We start from the raw sequence: 16127 nt of genomic DNA on the forward strand, positions 1-16127 counted from the left end.
ACTAATAGGTATGACAAACCTGTGACCTTTCTGACATCCTGTCAACATCAACCAATTCCCTGACCACATGAATATTGTGTCCTTGGCCTGTGTAAATGTTTCTTACTTCCCCCCTCTCTCTGTTACCCATGTTATAGTATAAATTCAGCCTTGAAGAAAAATAAAATGGTCGCCTTGATCAGACTCTTGTCTTGGTATCCTTCTTCGTGTCCCTTGTCCCCCCATTCTCTTCCAGGTACCCCCAGACCTGTCCCTTACAAATGGCGCCCAAAGCGGGGCTGTTTGGAGGTCTTCTGGAGGAGAACGTCGTCCCCTGTGAATAGGCAGGCCTGTCTTCCTTGTTTGTCGGAGCCTGTGCTCCCCCTCGGAGCTTTTGCTTCCCCCAGAGCTTTTGCTCCCTGCTCAGAGCCTTTGCTCCCATGCTTTTGGCAACCATGGACTGCCCGACCTTGGTTCAGAGGCTTGGTGTGTGTTTCTCCCCGGATGACGCAGATCTCAGTGGTGAGTGATGGGACAAGCATTCTACCGTCAGCTTTTGGGACAGGACTCAGGGAGTCATTCAAGATGGGAAGAATAGGGTTAAAAAAAAAAGAAAAAGAAAAGAAAAAAAAGATTTAAAGAAATTCTTAGATTTTGTAGGAAATATTTGTCCATAGTTTCCCCAGGAGGGAACAATTGACACAAAAGATAGTGCAGAGTTAGTGATTATTTAATGGATTGGCTGAAATCTGCCCTCTGTAACAAATAAAAATTGTTTGCTTTTTGGATTTGAGGTTGCCTCTCCCTACATGGATGAGCAACCCCACGTACGTGGATTAATAACCTTATACCCTCATGCTATTGCAGTGGTCACTTTGTCAATCTGTGCTTTGTGGGTGGTGCTCCTGAGGTAAGGCCACTATGGGGTCTTACAACATTTTGGTGCACCTGCCAGGAATTGCGCTCCCCACACACCACAATTGGCGAGGAGATCGGAGGTAAGCTCGAGCAAATCTGTGTTTTATGTTCTGTGTTACTTTCTGTTTTGTCTCTGTGTCATGTCTTTGTTTCATGTTGTCTTGTGTTGTCCTTGTCTGCTGTCTGAAGCATTCGAGTCCCACCAGGAGAGGGGTTAGAGTCCCCTTGGTGGTTGCTGTGGGTCCTGTGAGAGGCTTAAGGCTGTGACAGGCAGACCTGCTAGTTGTCACAGGCCACAGGCCCTAAAGGATGCTCTAGGAGGAGAAAGGAATCTAGAGGACACTCTGGAATCCTGTTGGGAGGTGGGATCAGATAGTCCTCCTCATCCTGGAAGCAGCTAAGGTTAAGCTGCAGTTTGGGCCAGGTACTGAAGGTATCAGACATCTGTGGTAATTGGTTCTTGGATGCTTTGTCTTGGTCTTGTTTATCTAGTTTGTTTTCTGTGGTATTGTTGAGTGTCTTTTGGGCTTTTGTTTTGGTTTTTGGACTTGGACTGACGACTGTGTTTGAAATCATGGAACTGTTTGTTTTGTTTGTCAAGGAATTTTACTTGGTCCTCTTGGTGCTTAACTTGGAAATAATTTGCTTGAGAGAAATTGTTTTCTGCCTGGGAGTTTTGTCTTTCTCTCTTGAGCCTCCTCCCCAAGGAGAGATGCCCCTCCTTTTGATCCCCTTGCCCTGAGGGGGAGAAAAAAAATTCCAGTTGCTGCCTTCAGTGGCCAGACCTTCAATACTTGCTCACAAAAGGAGAGCGTTCATTAAAAGAAGTTCTTTAAGGGAGCCTGCCTTATCTGCTGGCCCTATTCCAGGAGAGGAGTCAGTCTCCAACATTAAGTAACCTTCCCCATTAGTCATCGTTGACATAGAGAGTGCCTCTGATCCTATACCTGCAACAGTAAGTTCCTGCCCCTGTGGTCAAAATGCCCCAGGTTGGGGGCAGGGGAGCCCCTAAAGTGTTTCAGAAAGAGTCTGCAGCAGACTTCGAGGAACTTTGTTTTGCCAGACAGAAGAGGCTTTACTCTAGGATGATAAGAGGAGAAAGTCTTGGCACTGGCACTTCAGCTTACTCCAACTGGAGGCTGTGGCCAAGGTCAGGATCAATGTTTTCTTTTCCATGGGCCTTTAACCCAGTGAGACAGTTTGGTAAAGGGCTGCTACTGAGGTCCTGAAAGTCCCAGGTGAACCAGTTACAATTCTTTTATCAACCACTTGGCACCTAGCACCCAGGTCCTAACCATCTCTCCATCCTTTTGTTACTAGTTCTTACTGGAAGCCTAGTGACATTTGGAGGCTGGGTCTCTTGAGAGGCAGAGCCACCCAGCTGACACTGAAGGGAGGTACTCCTTAAGCAAAATCTAAGTCCAGAGAGACAGCTGATAATAGACTCCAGCTGCCCCTTTGCTCGCCTTTCTGTTTCACAGGCACAAAGCTTGCGTTCGTTTTTTGCAGTGGCCTTTTTGTCCCAAGAAAGCTTCCTCATTTAGCTGTGTGACTGAATTCTACTTGTCACCTGATCTGGTTGTTCCACCAGCTCTCACTGGGCCACCCCCTAGCTTTCTTGCCTGGCCCCATTCCTCTGTTCTTAAGAATTTTATCACCTAATACACTGTGTTGTTTGACTTATAATATCTTCCATCCTGCTAATATGCATGTCCCAGATTCCCGATGTGAAGGTTCTAATTCTAAAACAAGGGGATGGTGCATCCCCCTAAATATTAAATTTACCTCTGTGGATTGAAACCAGGATTGGACACATGAATATACTTGGGGTCTTAGAATGTTTCAATCAGGTACTGATACAGGGATTATACTTACCATATTAAAAGAGCCTGTACATTCCTACTCCTCAGCTTCTGGGTACTGATCCAAAGAAGGAGTCCAGGGAGGCACTGAGCACAGTGCAGGGCACACGCAACTTCATCTACAGCCTGCACTCCACCGAGAGGAGCTGCTTGCTCAAAGAACTGCACCGCTTCCAGTCCATTGCCGTCGCACAAGAAAAATTGGAAGCTCTGCCACCCACTTCACGACAGCTGAATTATGTGTTATTCTACAATGTGATACCTTTTGTAGGGTTTGGATTTTTGGATAATGCAATTATGATTGTTTCAGGAACCCAAATTGAATTGTCTATTCTATTTACTTTGAGAATTTCAAAAATGTCAATCATTATTTATCCTTTTATGTATCAACATATTGTTTAACTTTCAGTTATTGATACTGTACTGTACTGAGTTGGGGTTTGCTTATTTCTGACATGACATGCATGGGATACCTATTTATGTCTTTATCTTTTCCTTATATCTTTTGGCCCTTGGACATTTAATCGTTTAACCAGCTTTATTAAACAACAGGTAGATAATATGGCAGCAAAACCTATTCAGGTATATTATCATAGGCTAGCTATGGAGGATGCTTTGATGATGGCCAAGCTCACCTACACATCTCCTCCCAGCCCAGGCAAGGACATTTTTGTCCTTCAGCCAAATGAGGCCAACATTCTTTTCTGCCTGCTGTCCTGATGCCTTTGCTGAAACATCAACAAATTGTGACCCCTGCGTGCTGAGCTGGACAGTCAATGACGGGTAAGAGAGTGATATATTCATGAATAAAGGGCCTAAGACAGGAGGGTCGCCATTAGCTGCTGCCTTATCCCATGACGGACCCTGGCCACAAGATTCTCTTGGCCATGTGACAAATATCACTCCAACCTAAGGACAGACGCAGTTCCCGAGGGGCTCATTCCAGGACAGCATGGCCACTTGGCCACCTTTTCATTTGACTATAAGGAAGGGGGAGATGTTGGGAGCGATGCCCTTGAAGCCCTCCATTATTGATGTTATTATTATGGTTAGAATTAAGTATGACTGGGTTCGTGGAAAATCCCCAGTCAGCTGCAGAAGACTAATACAAATCTGGTGGTCAAGATGAATAATAATATGATAAAGTCATCCTGCTGACTAATAGATATGACAAACAAGTCACCTTTCTGACATCCTGTCAACATCAGCCGATTCCCTGACCACACGAATATTGTGTCCTTGGCCTGCATAAATGTTTCTTACTTCCCCCCTCCCTCTGTTACCCATGTTATGGTATAAATTCAGCCTTGGGGAAAAATAAAATGGTTGCCTTGATCAGACTCTTGTCTTGTCATCCTTCTTCGTGTCCCTTGTCCCCCTATTCTCTTCCAGGTACCCCCGGACCCATCCCTTACAACAGATCTCAGTCTGAGGTATCTCACTGTAAGGGAGTGGTCTCAGGCTGTAAACATCTGGGAAGAGGAGGCCACATCAACATTTTGTTAAAATTAGCACAAAAACCATGGGATCTCTGAGCAAGAGAAAGCTTTGCCATTCCCATGGTTGTGAGTGAGATATTATGGCCCTTGACATGGCTGTGTTCATGTCAATAACACATATTCACTCAATAGTTTATCTGTTCCCCATACCTATCATCTTTTTCCCCATCTTAAAATTCTTCACTAGATAATTACAAGTTTGGAAAAAAGATATGCTTGTTTACTCATGTATTGACTTGGATAAAATAAATAGTTTTTAATGACTGCCAATTTTCCACGTGGAGTTTGATATACTAGACTCTTAGAAACTGCCACTCCATTCTAGCATGTTAAAATTGCATCTTCCTTGTTCTCTACTGCTATATATATCCTTTGATTCTGAATCAACACATCTACTCAGCTGATTCCACTGTGGGATAGCTTCCTCTGGACCATGTCAGAGGAGGCTTATGGGAGACCCAGGGGAATTTTCTTCAAAGATTCTCAAACTTGATTAAGCGTGTATCTATGGAATGTGATTAAGTAACACACACCTGAAATAGAACAGAATTCAGCAGAACCTATCTGAGATAACCTATGAACCTATGCTACTATTAATACTTTCCCTATTCCATAGCTGTGGCAGGCATCATTAACCAATCACAGAACTCCATACTATTCAGATGACATATATAATTCTTCTCAACACCACAAATAGCTATTAATAGTTGATGGTGATAGGAATTCAAACTGCTGCGTACATCCAAGGCTAAGAGGTCTGAGTTCCCTCTACTGCGCAAATTATGTGGCCTTTACACAAGACCTATTATTGTCAGTGCCTGAAGGAGATGTTGAGACAATTACAGAGATTCAGAATTCTCTGCACTACCACTCCAAGCCCTTGGGACTCTTAAGTGAAGGAGAACAAAGAGAAAAGTAATAAAGTTTTTGGTATGGGCAACTTGGACCTGGGAAGCAGAGACTACAACATTATCTGGTTTTGTGTCCTTAGTAAAGTCTCCAGATGTTGATTTCCATGTGTAAGAAATATAAAATTAAAGAGATGAGTTGTCAGGTCACTTTTACCTCTATGCTGACAGATCTGGTGATGGGCCTAAGGAAAGTGCAGCAAGAAGAAACTTTATCCTTCTTCTCAGTACCTCATGGTACCTTCTCCAAAATTGACCATATAATCGGTCACCAAACAGGCCTCAACAGATACAGGAAGATAGAAATAATCCCACGCATCCTGTAGATCACCACAAGCTAAGACTGGTCTTCAATAACAACAATAACAACAGAAAGCCCACATATACATGGAAGTTGAACAATGCTCTACTCAATGACAACTTGGTCAAGGAAGAAATAAATTAAGAAATTAAAGACTTCTTAGAATTTAATGAAAATGAAGATACAACATACCCAAACTTATGGGACACAATGAAAGCTGTGCTAAGAGGAAAACTCATAGCTCTGAGTGCCTGCAAAAACATGTGTCAATAGCTTGACAGCACACCTAAAATTCTAGAACAAAAAGAAATAAACCCAAGAGGAGTAGAAGGCAGGAAATAATCAAACTCAGGGCTGAAATCAACCAAGTAGAAAAGAAATTAGGGAAATGAAACCCTTCACAATAGTCACAAATAACATAATATACCTCAGTGTGACTTTAACCAAGCAAGTTAAAGTTCTGTATGACAAGAACTTCAAATCTGTGAAGAAAGAAATTAGGAAGATCTCAGAAGATAGAAAAACCTCCCATGCTCATGGATTGGCAGGATTAATATAATAAAAATGGTCATTTTGCCAAAAGAAATCTATAGATTCAATGCAATCCCCATCAAAATTCCAACTGAATTCTTCATAAGGATACAAAGAGCAGTTTACAAATTCATTTGGAATAACACAAAACCCAGGATAGTGAAAACTATACTCAACAATAAAAGAACTTCTGGGGGAATCACCATCCCTGAGCTCAAGTAGTATTTCAGAGCAATAGTGATAAAAACTATATGGTATTGGTCCAGAGACAGGCAGATGATCAGTGGAACAAAACGAAGACCCAGAAATGAACCCACTCATGTATGGTCACTTGATCTTTGACAAAAGAGCTAAAATCATACAAAGGAAAAAAGATATCATTTTTTTAACAAATGGTGCTGGTTCAACTGGAGGTCAGCATGTAGGAGAATGCAAATCGATCCATTCTTATCACCATGTACAAAACTTAAGTCCAAGTGGATCAAGGACCTCCACATCAAGCTAGATACACTAAAACTAATAGAAGAAAAAGTGGGGAAGAATCTAGAACACATGGGCACTGGAGAAAATTTCCTGAATAAAACACCAATGGCTTATGCTCTAAGATCAAGAATTGACAAATGGGACCTCATAAAACAGCAACCAACAGATTGGGAAAAGATCTTTACTAATCCTACAACTGATAGAGGACTAATATCCAAAATATACAAAGAATTCAAGAAGTTAGACTCCAGAGAGCCAAATAACCCTATTAAAAATGGGGTACAAAGCTAAAGAAAACATTCTTAGCTGAGGAATTCTTTAGGCTGAAAAACACCTAAAGAAATGTTCAACATCCTTAGATATCAGGGAAATGCAAATCAAAACAACCCTGAGATTCCACCTCACACCAGTTCGAATGGCTAAGATAAAAAAAAAAAAAACCTTAGGTGACAGCAGATGTTGGTGAGGATGTGGAGAAAGAGGAACACTCCTCCATTGTTGGTGGGATTGCAAACTGGTGAAACCACTCTGGAAATCAGTGTGGAGATTCCTCAGAAAATTGCACATTCCACTACCTGAGGACCCAGCTATATCTCTCCTGGGCATACACCTAAAAGATGCCCCAACATATAAAAAAGACACGTGCTCCATTATGTTCATAGAAGCCTTATTTATAATAGCCAGAAGCTGGAAAGAACCCACATGCCCTTCAACAGAGGAGTGGATTCAAAAACGTGGTACATCTACACAATGGAGTACTTCTCAGCTATCTAAAATAATGACTTCATGCAATTTATAGGCAAATGGAATGAACTAGAAAATATCATCCTGAGTGAGGTAAGCCAATCACAGAAAAACACAGTTGGTATGCACTCATTGATAAGTGGATATTAGCCAAAAAGCTCAAATTACTCAAGATGCAATCCACAGACCACGGGAAGCTCAAGAAGGATGATCAAAATGCAGATGCTCCCACTTCTTCTCAAAAGAGGAAAAATATCCATAGGAGGGATATGGAAGCAAAGTTTAGAGCAGCGCCTCAAGGAATGGCCATTCAGAGCCTGCCCCACATGTGGCCCATATATATACAGCCACCAAAACTAGATAAGCTTGATGAAGTTAAAAAGTGCATGCTGAAAAGAACTGGATATAGATCTCTCCTGAGAGACACATCCAGAGCATCCAATACAGAGGTCAATGCTAGCAGCAAACCACTGAACTGAGAATAGCACCCTCCTTGGGGGAATTAGAGGAAGGATTGAAAGAGCTGAAAGAGCTTGCAACCACATAAGAACAACAATACCAACCAACCAGAGCTTCCAGGGACTAAACCACAGCTGAAAGACTGTACATGGACTGACCCAGGGCTCCAACTGCATATGTAGCAGAGAACAGCCTTGTTGGGGCACCAGTGGAAGGGGAAGCCCTTGGTCCTGCCAAGGTTGGACCCCCAGTGCAGGGGAATGTCGGGGGCGGTAAGGGGGTGGATAGGGAGAACACCTTTATGGGGGAGTGGGTGGGGATGGGGGCTTATTGACAGGAAACCAGGAAAGGAAATAACATTTGAAATGTTAGTAAAGAAACATATCTAATAAAAAAAAGGAAGAAACTTTATGTCTAATTTCTAAAAAACAGAAGCTAAATATTTTGTTGATACAGATGTGGTAGATAAACTAATATTTGAGTGCCTACCATGTGACTGGAAACTTTATGATGTATAATCTTCCTTCTCATTCCTAAGAACTACGCTGCTGTCATCATGTCTGTCCATTTTTTAGATATGAAAACCAACTTGAAAACATTGAATCAAACAAGCCTAAGGTAAACTAATAATCAGAAAGCTCTGGGATTCAAATATCCTTTTGATTCCAAAGTCTATTCTTTCTAATATTGCCAGGTTCAAAAATCGCTCAAACACATTCTAGAAAGGGAGTAAGACTGAGATCTTACCTGATGCTGAGTCATATGTTATTGTCAATTTTCATCATCCTGCCTTATAGCAATAGAAGTTTCCCATGCTCAGCCTAATGGCTGATGGTCCTTCGCATCAGCTATTTTTTGAGAAAATTTGTTTTGCTCGCACATATTCCTCCTGGCACCTACTGGGTTAGGTGGACTGAACCTTGCTGATCTCTTAATCCAGAATTGTACTTAGCTTGGCAGGTTATTCAGAAGCATCCCTGGCTTTTGGAAATAGAGTGCTTCTCTCCTCTAGCAACCTAAAGCTTCAGCCAAACAGTGCAAATCCCTCTCTCAGTTTTTGAAATCTGTGCAGACGTAAAAAGGCAGCCAAGTTGCTGTCCTCTTACTCAGATGCTCTCACCACCTCCCCTGTGATGTCTTTCTCCCCCTTGCTCCTATTACCTATTCCACTATCTTGTGGGTTTTCTTGGAGCCCAGAAAAGCATCCTCAAACGTTGGTAGACAGAAAAGCAAGAGTAAGTGTTTAGAGGGCTTTCATTGAGAGCTGGCAGGGGATGAATGATTTGAGAATTCTCAAGTTAATAGTGTCTGCTTGTCACACAGATCTCAGATTAGCCTTTTAATTTGTCTATTCTTTTCATATTATAAAGAGTGACAAACAATGAAGCGTTTCTCTGAACAAGGATTTTCTGTTAGTGGTGTACTTTCAACACTTTGAAGGATGGGTTTATTTTCAGAGTTTCCAAATGATAGCCCCATTATATGTGCCCTGTTGCTGTTCCTCACCTGAAGCAGGGGTAGTTAAGCCCTGCTATGATTCTGCGGCATCCCCCATGGTCACTTCTGTCCTGCTGAGTAGATGAGATGTGTTGCTAAAAGGAGACATAAGCTCAGAGAATGAAAAGAAGCATCTGGAGCGACCAGAATTGAGAATGGAAGAAGCAGCCCAAAGCCACTGACCCAAGGCTGCCTTTGTAGTGCAGCAGATGTGACTTTCCCCAAGCATAGACTGCCTCCCTGCAGCAGCACCCACCAAGCCTACATTACCAGCTCTGACCAGTGCTATCACAGCCGGGCCACACTGCAAGCTATCCTCTTTTAGTCTGAAGGCACACACTCTCTGGAAGGATATATGGTATCTAGAAGTGATGGTCACCATGCCTACTTCAAGAGTCAGCCTGTGGCTTTAGAACGGTTCTCAGTTGCACAATTCCGTACTTCTCAAAGGATCTGGGCTATACCTGAGGCTTCTCCTGGTTGATGTTCTGTAAGATATCAAGGGTTAGAAACACATGATCTCTAAATCTCTTTCAGGTTGCCTTAAGGAAAACATTCACACTTTGTCAGAGTAACTGTCTGGTAGTGTTGATTTAAAATACGTTTTGAAATGTTTGCATATTCATATACAAGGAAGATAAATAAGACAGAGAGACCCTCTGTCCACTTGGTTTTCCCCAAGGATAGAGTCTTACAGAACTGTAGTGCACGTTCCCAACTAGAAAACAGACTTTGATAAACTCAAAGTAGAATACATTTCTGCCACTACAAAATAGCTTTGACTAGTGTCCTTTTAGAACTCAACCCACTTCTTCCCTATCTTTGCCTCTTCATTCACCCATAGGAATCACTACTCTGCTTTCATTTCATGAATGTAACATAAATGAGATCTTGCATAGCGCAATTCTCTAGCTATCCATTCACATCTATGGTTAGTTGCATTTCTGAATAGGTTTCCAAGATTCAAATGACTCACACTTTAATAACTCATCGCCAGACATGTTAGATCATTTCTAGTTTGGGGCTACAAGAAGAAAATTTGCTGTAAACATATGAGAATGGACTTTTGTGTAAGATGCACTATTGTCTCCTTCACAGGAGTGCCCTGCTTGGCTGTATGGTCCCTATATGGCTAGTTTTTACAGACAGCGCTAACTTTGTACGTTTCTACCAACCAGGGGATACAGCTGCTCATGTCATTCCCGATATTCGGTGTTGTCAGGCTGTTTTATTTTAGAAATTTTGACAGGTGGGTAAGGATGGTTTTAATTTGCATTTTGTAGTGGATAAGGAGGATGAAGATCTTTCTTGCCACCCATCTCTCCTCTGGGATGGGAGATCTTCTTGTGTTATTTGCCCACTTTCAGAGTGAATTGTCTGTTTGTAGATATTAAGATTTGAGCCTTTTCCAAACTGCAGAGTGTATACCTTTGATGGGTAAGTGGCTTACAAATATCGCCTCCAAATCCATAACTTGTCGTTTCATCCTTTTAACAATATCTTTCCCTGAACAGATTTTTTTCAATTTGATAAAATCTAATTTAGCTCTAATTTTTCCCATTATGGGTCCAAATACTTATTTTAGGTCTGGAAACTTTAAACAATCTCTCTATTTTATTAGGTCTAGTCAGGCTGACAATGAAGATCAACCATCATGTAACCCCTCTCCTTTCCCCAGCCTCAGCTACTAGAGACCTTCTGGAGAATGTGTGTATCTACTCAGCCTGGACAGTAAGGAGACAATCCTCCTACCAGGATGGTGCCACAAGGAGACTAGTGAAGAGTAGGAACTCTCATCATCACTCAGTACCAAGAGTCACATTTATGACTTGAATATGAACTGTCCCTGACAGGTGCACTGCTGATGGGTTAGTTCACTTAGTGGTACTATTTTGGAAAAGAAAGAAAGGGGGGCGTCAAGAAGGTAGACCCTAGCTAGAAGAAGTGGGAAGGTCCTTGGTCCTTGTCCTAAAGTCCTTGCCTTGGTCCTTATCCTTCGCCTTCTGTTTTCTCCTGTATGTGTTCTCATCATTATGATGCTCTACCTCACCGTGAGTTCAGAGTTAATGAAGTCAAGGATTGTGGTCTGACACTTCCAAGACACAAAGTAAAGCAAACCTTAGTTGCTTATGTGAGGCATTATTTGACACTGATGCCGATATACATAGCCACCATTAGAGAGGTGTCAGTGAGCACCACTACAGTTAAAATCCCTGCTCCACCTAACAATAATAAGGAGAGTCCTTTTCATGGGTGTTAACTGGTGTTGAAACCAGAAATGTGGCTTTTGAAACCATCTGAAAGTAATGGGACACTGCATCCCTTTCCCCTCCCTGCCAACATGGTAAATAATTCCAGTTAAAATAGCAACATGCAGTAGGAGTCACAGGCCCATAGTATAATCTAAAAATGTTTCCGCTTACAGTTTCAATAGAAAAATCACCTGCCATATCGAGAACATAAAATATCTCAAAGTAAATGGAAAACATGCAAACTGTCAACACCAACATGACACGAAAATAGAACTAACAAAGACTTAGAAGCAGCTGTGATAGCCACACTTCAACAAGCAATTATGAACCTGATTGAATAAAGAAAAATAGAAAACCTTATGAAGAAAAATATAAAACAATCAATTGGGGAGCATATAATCAACATACAATATAGTTGTATTTAAACTCAAAGAATCCAATAGAAGTTTTGAAAGGAAAAAACATACAGTAGCTGCCATAGAAAGCTTGCTGGATATCTTTCAGCTTCGGAATGGAGGAGGCAGATGAAGTAACTTGCTGTGGATGATAAGACAATCGAAAATAGAACATCAGAGAGGAAGACTCTAAACAGAGTCAAACCTACAAGAGGAAAAATATGGAAGTGTGAGTACTTCGAAGTATAAATGGTTGGGAAACTTCAAGGGTAGTGGGTTTTGACTTAGGCAACATGAAGATTTTGTTTTATTTATCATTATTATTATTATTATTATTATTATTATTATTATTATTATTATTATTTTACTTATTCACTTTATATTCTGCCCACTACTCCCACCCCCAGTTTTTACCCCAACCCTCTCCCATTCTCAACATGAAGAGTTAGATGACTAGAAGTCAAGCTTCTTTTTTCTTTTCTGAATCTCTCCCTTGTGGATGCCAAGGGAATTGGTGTACGACTGCAGACTCTCCTTGTCCAATAATCAAAGTGGAAAAAAATATCACCAGTGAGATCAAAAGAGAATAAAAATATATTCCTTCTTATCTTAAATATGACTCTGAGCCTGGCAGAATCACCAAGCAGAAGCAGAGACATTTAAGATGTTCTGACTCTAAGATCTGTAACTGCTAGGGCGTGTTTCTCATTTTTGCATTCAAGCTTTCAAAACTCCTCCTATGATCGCTTCTTTAAGAAGCAAAGGTTTGTCGTGCACCACATTCCTTGGCCACTTCCACTGCTATAACATCCACAGTTGCTTGTAAGGTTAAGAACATGAATTATTGAAGAGGAGAAGAGACTATCTAATCTACTTCCTCCAGAAGCCACCCACATATCATAAAATGTCAGAACAGCAGAAACAGACAATAAATGAAGAACTCTCCTGAGCCAGCATAGCAACAAAGATAATCTCTCAGAATGTACCTCTGACCCTACATATGTTCCATATGTAACACACCAGGTATGGGACATAGGAAACAAATGAGTTCTTTTTCCAAGAGCCTCCAACAAACTCAACTCTATTAGACTTTAAAAAAATATTTATTCATGATACATGCCAATATGAGTCCCCCTCTCCTACCAGTACCTCTCCACACAGATCCTCCCTTTCTCCTTTGAGAAGGGTCCAATCATACCTTGTGATGGGCAAGGGAAGAATTACTCTAGTCTCCTGTTCTCTACAGAAACTTCCAAAATGATGGTGCTAGCAGAAACTCTGCGCAGAACATTTTCTCCTCAGTTCTAGTAATAGATATGAAATTCTGGCAAAATGAAAACAAAAAGATTCTGGGCTAGCCAGCAGAATGTGTAACCAGTAAAGTCACTTTGAACCTCTAACTTCCTCCTTGTTCCAGAGAGTTGCTGGGACCGACATAAGTTCATTAGTGTTAGGAAATATAGTATGGTGGTGGCAGGAGTAAAGGGGTACCCCGCAGGCTCATTCCAATATGTTCCCCTGAGAAAGTATGTCATTCGACAGACCTGATCTAAGGAAAGTTTTTGTGGGGAAAGGGGACTTGGAAAAGGGGTAGAGGCAGAAAAAGTGGGGGCGGGAAGTGTGTGCAGAGAAGAACAGAAAGAAAAGGAGAGGCCTGTTGAGAACATGTTGAGAACAGAGAGAAAGTAAGTGAGAGAGAATGAGAAGGGAGGGATGGGGGAGGGAAGGAGGAAAGGAGGGTAGAAGAAGAAAGGAGGAGCAGGGGGAGAATGAGGAGGAAGAGGAGAAGGCACAGGGGTGAATGAAGAGGAAGAGGAGGAGAAGAAGGGGAGGAAGGTTAGAGATCAGTCCTCATACACTGCCTGGCCATGGGCACCTGGCAGCTGCGCAGGTAGTAATGGTTACCCTTGATGACGCAAGCTGTTGCTAGTTTGCCTTTGAGAGGAGCCTAGGGGAATTGTCTGTAAGATTTCTGTGAATGTGTCTAGGCTGAGGAGAATTGAAGGGGGAAGGTTGTTCTTTAACAGTTTTGGTACTGTCAGAGTCCCTTGCTTCCCTGCAACATTCCCTACCACACAGTGTCCATTAATTTCCTAGCTACCTCTAGTCAGTGGCTGGCAATCTCTGAGAGTGATCTCTATGGGTAGAGGTCTTGGAATCCTGCAGATCTTTGACTAATCAGTCATTTTTGCAGTGAGAACTTAGCCATTTTCTCTCTTCTGTTCCAGAATGCTGTGGTCAGAAAGGAAGCTTAGTGAGGAACTCCAGATTCATGTGCTCTGTGAAGCTTTATCAGACAATGTGCCGATTAATAGAGTTCAGGTGCCTTATCTGTAAGAGGCAAGCTCCCTCCTGAGGATGGATTCCAGAGGCAGCGCAGTGTAGAAAGTATTTGCGTGTTGCTCTCAGCCCTCAACTCACATTCAAAAGGAAACCACCTGACCTGCTAAGGCTTCAAGACTAACACTGTGCTGCGTGCGACTGAAGAAAAGACAAGAAGTAGATTCAAAATAGCTAATCCTTTGGGAGAGCTCTGACGTGGAAACGAGAGTGAAAAAGTTTTAAGACTGATAAAGTTCAGCAAACTATTTGTGTGATTTTTTTCACATTGTTAAAAAAATTAAAGTATCAAAATCATCGAGGACATTTCATGTGAAAAAGACGTCAGTGAGAAATCTTTCCACCTCCTTCATTTCACAGAGGATGAGAAGGGAGTGCAGACACTTGCTGAATTTCTATAGAATGGAGGCTTTTTATTCTACCTTGACTCCCAGGGTCCTAGTACACCTTGTTGGTGGTGTCCAACTGACACATAACTTTCCAACACTTTTATCCACCCACCCACCACACATCATCACACTTGAGTGTCTGGAAACACATATGGCATCAATCGTTAACTGCAACACCAAGTGTCGGCAGGATATTTGGTATTGTCAAGTAAATGTTTGCTACTTTCTCATCTGTCCAAAAGGAGGGAAAAGAAAGCTTCAGTGGGGGAGGTCACGGAAGGTCACATTGCCCTCTATCTGGCCAAAAGGAATACTAAAATATTGACTGGGCACGGTCCTGCTATTGCTGGGCTCAGAATGAGTAAGCTGCGGAACCTCTCTCACTATGCGAATAGCTTCTTCGGATGAGAAAGGAAATGTGGCTTTTGTTAAATAAAGAGCTGGCAGCTGGAGCAGGGGCAGAATGAACAAGGAGACAGAAACTCAGACACCAAAGGAAGATAGATCTTGGTGGGGAATGAAGCTAGGAGGTAGAGACAGAGAGCCATGTGTCAGGATACAGCAGTAGCAACAGCAGAGAAATCAGGTTAAGATAGAAGCGAGCTGACACAGTGCTGTAGCAAGAAGGCCAATAGTCTTAAACAATATATAGATCGCCATGTCTTTATTATAAAACCACAAGCAGGATCCTAAAATCCCTGTAATGTTTGAATCATGAAATTTGCTCCATATCAGTTCATCTGTTCCTATTTATAGCATTAAATGAGGAGCTCTAATTGTTTTTACAAAATTATTGTCTGACCAAGATCAAAACTAAAAGAGAGATATAGGGACAAAGTGCTGGGTGGATACTCTCAGAAGGCGTGTACAGATGTGAGGGTCAGCTGGCTTCTTGTGATAGCAACTTGAAAAATTCCAATTAGCAATGTGAAACTCTCATGCACACTATGCAGAAAGAACATTAATTCTTTATACAGTGATAACTTGATGATAAGGCACAAGGCACAATCCAATAAAGATTGAAAATGTCCCAAGAAAATAGTCAAGCTTAGGGTATAGTCAGCATTAACCCTCCCAGCCCCTCTGTGGGTATGGGTGGGGTTTAAAACTCCACTTTTACAAAAATTCATTGGATGATTGGTTGGTTGGTTGAATTTTCTAGATAGATTCTTTTTTTTTTCTTTTTTCTTTTTTTTTTTTTTCGGAGCTGGGGACCGAACCCAGGGCCTTGCACTTGCTAGGCAAGCGCTCTACCACTGAGCTAAATCCCCAACCCCTCTAGATAGATTCTTATTATGTGCCCTCATACTGGCCTAGACCTTGCAATCTTCCTGACCCATCACCCTGAGAGACAGGATTATAAGTAGGAGCCAACATTCTGGAATTGGTAAGATTATCTTCACAAAACACAAAAGCAGACTATCTCACTGTGGGCTTGAAGTGGTCAAAATCACCAAATTACTTATTTATGTTTGTCATTGTCTGTGTTAAAACTCCTTAAAAGAGTTCATCGTCCCATTTCATGGATTTTGCTAGAACATTTGTATCTTTTATACAAAATGAGTCCTCC

This window comes from Rattus norvegicus, chromosome 15 (assembly GCF_036323735.1).
Source record: "Rattus norvegicus strain BN/NHsdMcwi chromosome 15, GRCr8, whole genome shotgun sequence".
NCBI classification, from domain to species: domain Eukaryota; kingdom Metazoa; phylum Chordata; class Mammalia; order Rodentia; family Muridae; genus Rattus; species Rattus norvegicus.